We start from the raw sequence: 5,890 nt of genomic DNA, 5'->3' as shown, positions 1-5,890 counted from the left end.
TTTCTTCTGCTGTTTTTGATTCCGTTCTCAAATTTTTTATTTATTTTATGACTCCACATGATCATGTACCTATAAAGACATATAACTAATAAAAATATAATTAAATAAAAATTGGGTTGCCTCCCAACAAGCGCTTCTTTAATGTCAATAGCTTGACAGTGGGCTCTCATGGAGCCTCACAGATGTCCAGAGCTTTGTTGAGACCTCCCAACACCAAACTTAGAGTTTGGATATGGGGGTTTGACACCAAACTTAGAGTTTGGTTGTGGCCTCCCAACACCAAACTTAGAGTTTGACTGTGGGGGCTTTGTTTGACTCTGCTTTGAGAGAAGCTTTTTATGCTTCCTCTCCATGGATGCAGAGAGAGATCCTTGAGTTGTAAACACAAGGTTGTCCTCATTTATTTGAAGGATCAATTCTCCTCTGTCCACATCAATCACAGCTCTTGATGTGGCTAGGAAGGGTCTTCCAAGGATGATGAATTCATCCTCATACTTCTCAGTATCTAGGACTATGAAATCAGCAGGGATGTAAAGGCCTTCAACCTTTACTAACACGTCCTCTACTTGTCCATAAGCCTGTTTTCTTGAATTGTTTGCCATCTCTAGTGAGATTTTAGTGGCTTGCACCCCAAAGATTCCTAGTTTCTCTATTACAGAGAGGGGCATGGGGTTTATTCCTGAACCAAGGTCACACAGAGCCTTAAAGATCATGGTGCCTATGGTACAAGGTATTAAGAACTTTCCAGGATCCTGTTTCTTCTGAGGCAATGTCAGTTGATCCAGATCACTTAGTTCATTGGTGGGAGGTTCATCTTCCTAGGTTTCAATACCAAATAATTTGGCATTCAGCTTCATGATTGCACCAAGGAACTTGGCAGCTTGCTCTTCAGTAATATCCTCATTCTCTTCAGAAGAGGAATACTCATCAGAGCTTATGAATGGCATAAGGAGGTTTAATGGAATCTCTATGGTCTCTAGATGAGTCTCAGATTCCTTTGGTTCCTCAAAGGGAAGCTCCTTATTGATCACTGGACGTCCCAGGAGGTCTTCCTCCTTGGGATTCACGTCCTCTCCTTCCTTCACAGGTTCGTCCATGGTAATTAATTCAATGGCCTTGCACTCTCCTTTTGGATTTTCTTCTGTATTGCTTGGGAGAGTACTAGGAGGGATTTCAGTGATCCTTTTACTCAGCTGGCCCACTTGTGCCTCCAAATTTCTAATGGATGACCTTGTTTCATTCATGAAACTCATAGTGGCCTTAGATAGATCAGAGACTAAGTTTGCTAAATTAGAGGTATTTTGTTCAGAGTTCTCTGTCTCTTGCTGAGTGGATGATGGAAAAGGTTTACTATTGTTAAACCTATTTCTTCCACCATTGTTAAAGCCTTGTTGAGGCTTTTGATCCTTCCATGAGAGATTTGGATGATTTCTCCATGATGGATTATAGGTGTTCCTATAAGGTTCACCTAAGTAATTTACTTCTGCTATTGCAGGGTTTTCAGGATCATAAGCTTCTTCTTCAGAAGATGCCTCTTGAGTACTGTTGGATACAGCTTGCATTCCATTCAGACTCTGAGAAATCATATTGACTTGCTGAGTCAATATTTTATTCTGAGCCAATATGGCATTCAGAGTATCAATTTCAAGAACTCCCTTCTTCATAGGCGTCCCATTACTTACAGGATTCCTCTCAGAAGTGTACATGAACTGGTTATTAGCAACCATGTCAATGAGTTCTTGAGCTTCTGCAGGGGTTTTCTTTAGGTGAATGGATCCACCTGCAGAGGTATCCAATGACATTTTAGCTAATTCAGATAGACCATCATAGAATATGTCCAGGATGGTCCATTCTGAAAGCATGTCAGAAGGACACTTTTTGGTCAGTCCTTTGTATCTCTCCCAAGCTTCATAGAGGGATTCACCTTCTTTCTGTCTGAAGGTCTGAACATCCACTCTAAGCTTACTCAGCTTTTGAGGAGGAAAGAACTTGGCTAAGAAAGCCTTGACCAGCTTATCCCAAGAGTTCAGGCTATCCTTAGGTTGAGAGTCCAACCATACTCTAGCTCTGTCTCTTACAGCAAAGGGGAAAAGCATGAGCCTGTAGACTTCAGGATCTACTCCATTAGTCTTAACAGTATCACATATCTGCAAGAATTCAGTTAAGAACTGAAAAGGATCTTCAGATGGAAGTCCATGAAACTTGCAGTTCTGCTGCATAAGAGAAACTAGCTGAAGTTTCAGCTCAAAGTTGTTTGCTCCAATGGCAGGAATGGAGATACTTCTTCCATGTAAATTGGAATTAGGTGCAGTGAAGTCACCAAGCATTCTCCTTGCATTATTATTATTTTCGGTTGCCATCTCCTCTTCCTGTTCGAAAATTTCTGAAAGGTTCTCTCTGGATTGTTGTAATTTAGCTTCTCTTAGTTACTTCTTCAGAGTCCTTTCAGGTTCTGGATCTGCTTTAACAAGAATATTCTTGTCCTTGCTCCTGCTCATATGAAAAAGAGGGACAGAAAAATAATAATAATAATAGGGATCCTTTTTACCACAGTATAGAGGTCCCTGTGTGAGTAGAAGAAAAGAAGAAGAAAATCTGAACTCAGAGAGAGAGAGGGAGTTCGGATTTTTGGTGAGTGATGTGAGGAAGAGATGTTAGTAGATGAATGAACAGAAGGAGATGAGAGAGAAGGAGAATTTTCGAAAATAATTTTTTTGAAAAAGAGTTAGTGATTTTCGAAAATAGTTTTTGAAAAAGGTTAGTAATTTTTCAAAAATTAAAATAAAAAATTAAAATAACTAGTTAATTAAAAAGAAATTTTGAAAAAGAGGGAAGATATTTTCGAAAATTAGAGAAAGAGAGTTAGTTTGGTAGTTTTGAAAAAGATAAGAAACAAACAAAAAGTTAGTTAGTTAGTTGAAACAAATTTGAAAATCAATTTTGAAAAAAAATAAGAAGATAAGGAGTTGGAAAAGATATTTTAAAATCAAATTTTGAAAAAGATAAGATAAGAGGATATTTTTGAAAAAATATGATTGAAATTAATTTTGAAAAAGATTTGATTTTAAAAATCACAATTAATGACTTGATTCACAAGAAATCACAAGATATGATTCTAGAACTCAAAGTTTGAATCTTTCTTAACAAGCAAGTAACAAACTTGAAATTTTTTGAATCAAAACATTAATTGATGATGTTATTTTCGAAAATTATGATATAAAATTAAGAAAAAGATTTTTGAAAAATATTTTTATAATTTTCAAAAATAAATAAGAAAAATGAAAAATTTGATTTTTGAAAAAGATTTTGAAAAATATAAGATTTTTAAATTGAAAATTTGATTTGACTCATAAGAAACAACTAGATTTTAAAAATTTTTGAAAAAGTCAAATCTAATTTTTGAAATTTGATAGAGAAAAAGGGGAAGATATTTTTTTGATTTTTGAATTTTTATGATGAGAGAGAAAAACATGCAAAATGATGCAATGCATGAAAGTTATGGATCAAAGCAAGGAATGTATGCAAGAATGCTATGAATGTCAAGATGAACACCAAGAACACTTTGAATGTCATGATGAACATCAAGACTTATTTTTGAAAATTTTTATATGCAAAGAAAACATGCAAGACACCAAACTTAGAAATCTTTCATGTTTAGACACTATGAATGCAAAAATGCACATGAAAAACAAGAAAAGATGCAAAATAAGAAAACATCAAGATCAAACAAGAAGACTTACCAAGAACAACTTGAAGATCATGAAGAACACCATGAATGCATGAATTTTTCGAAAAATGCAAGATGAATATGCAATTGACACCAAACTTTCAACTTGACTCAAGACTCAAACAAGGAACATGAAATATTTTTGATTTTTATGATTTTCTAATTTTTTTGTTTGGATTTTTCAAAAATTATTTGAAAAAGAAAAATAAGGATTTCAAAATTTTTAATATGAATTCCAGAAATCTTATGCTCTTTAGTCTAAAGCTCCAATCAAAGGGTCAGGCATGGCTTAATAGCCAGCCAAGCTTTAGTAAAAATATGAGTGTAATTCATTCAATTTTAATCCAAAACCTCTGTCCAAAAGAATTTAGACATGGTTTTATAGCCAGCATGCTTCAACATGCTTCATGAAACTCTAGAATTCATTCTTAAAAATTCTGAAGAAAAATATATTTTTGAAAACATTTTTATTTTTTTTGAAAACAAAAGAAAAATTTTTGAAAGATTTTTGAAAACTTTTTGAAAACAAAATAAGAAGAAAATTACCTAATCTGAGCAACAGGATGAACCGTCAGTTGTCCAAACTCAAACAATCCCCGACAACGGCGCCAAAAACTTGGTGTTGTTGCCGGATCAAAATTTGGCACTGATGTTACCGGACCAAAAGCTTGCCGAAAACTCGAACAATCCCCGGCAACGGCGCTAAAAACTTGGTGCACGAAATTGTGATCTCTGGTAATGGCTCCAAAACTTGGTGCTCTAATCTCAATTCATAATTTGTCACAACTTCGACACAACTAACCAGCAAGTGCACTGGGTCGTCCAAGTAAGAAACCTTACGTGAGTAAGGATCGATCCCACGGAGATTGTTGGTATGAAGCAAGCTATGGTCACCTTGTAAATCTCAGTCAGGCGGATAATAATTGATTATGGAGTTTTCGAAAATAATACTAATTAAACAGAAAATAAGGATAGAAACACTTATGTAATTCATTGGTGAGAAATTTAGATAAGCGTGTAGAGATGCTTTCGTTCCTCTGAATCTCTGCTTTCCCGCTGTCTTCATCCAATCAGTCTTACTCCTTTCCATGGCTGGCTTTATGCAAGGGCATCACCGTTGTCAATGGTTACATCCCCTCCTCTTGTGAAAATGGATCAAATGCTCTGTCACAGCATGGCTAATCATTTGAGGTTCTCGATCATGCTGGAATAGGATTCACCCTCCTTTTGCGTCTGTCACTACGCCCAGCACTCGCGAGTTTGAAGCTCGTCACAGCCATTCAATCCCAGAATCCTACTCAGAATACCACAGACAAGGTTTAGACCTTCCGGATTCTCATGAATGCCGCCATCAATCTAGCTTACACCACAAAGATTCTGATTAAGAGATCTAAGAGATAATCATTCAATCGAAGGTAGATCGGAAGTGGTTGTCAGGCACGCGTTCATGGGGAATGATGATGATTGTCACGTTCATCACATTCAGGTTGAAGTGCGAATGAATATCTTAGAAGCGAAATAAGTTGAATTGAATAGAAAATAGTAGTACTTTGCATTAATCTTTGAGGAACAGCAGAGCTCCACACCTTAATCTATGGAGTGTAGAAACTCTACCGTTGAAAATACATAAGTGAAAGGTTCAGGCATGGCCGAATGGCCAGCCCCCATGATTTAAGAACAAAACGTCCCAGGATGTCTAATACAATAATAAAAAGTTCTATTTATAATAAACTAGCTACTAGGGTTTACAGAAGTGAGTAATTGATGCATAAATCCACTTTCGGGGCCCACTTGGTATGTGCTTGGGCTGAGCTTGAATGTTACACGTGCAGAGGTTCTTTCTAGAGTTGAACGCCAGGTTGTAACGTATTTCTGGCGTTCAACTCTGGTTTGTGACTTGTTTCTGGCATTTAACTCCAGACAGCAGCGTAAAACTGGCGTTCAACGCCCTTTTACGTCATCTAAACTCGTTCAAAGTATGAACTATTATACATTGCTGGAAAGCCCTGGATGTCTACGTTCCAACGCAATTAGAAGCGCGCCCTTTTGAGTTCTATAGCTCTAGAAAATTCACTTTGAATGCAGGGAGGTCAGAATCCAACAGCATCAGCAGTCCTTCTTCAACCTCTGAATTTGATTTTTGCTCAAGTCCCTCAATTTCAG

General features: G+C 36.6%; 1 non-coding gene across 1 annotated transcript; it reads left to right on the top strand.

Annotated features, from left to right (window-relative positions):
• Positions 1-1,856: 1,856 nt before the first annotated feature.
• LOC148565160 (small nucleolar RNA R71) lies at positions 1,857-1,964 on the top strand. Its single transcript, XR_015885450.1, has one exon. It is a non-coding gene; the product is annotated as a small nucleolar RNA R71 (small nucleolar RNA).
• Positions 1,965-5,890: the final 3,926 nt, after the last annotated feature.

The sequence above is a fragment of the Arachis ipaensis genome, chromosome B5 (genome assembly GCF_059453495.1).
Source record: "Arachis ipaensis isolate K30076 ecotype BB chromosome B5, ASM5945349v1, whole genome shotgun sequence".
In the NCBI taxonomy this organism is placed as follows: domain Eukaryota; kingdom Viridiplantae; phylum Streptophyta; class Magnoliopsida; order Fabales; family Fabaceae; genus Arachis; species Arachis ipaensis.
This window is presented reverse-complemented; position numbering and strand designations above follow the sequence as displayed.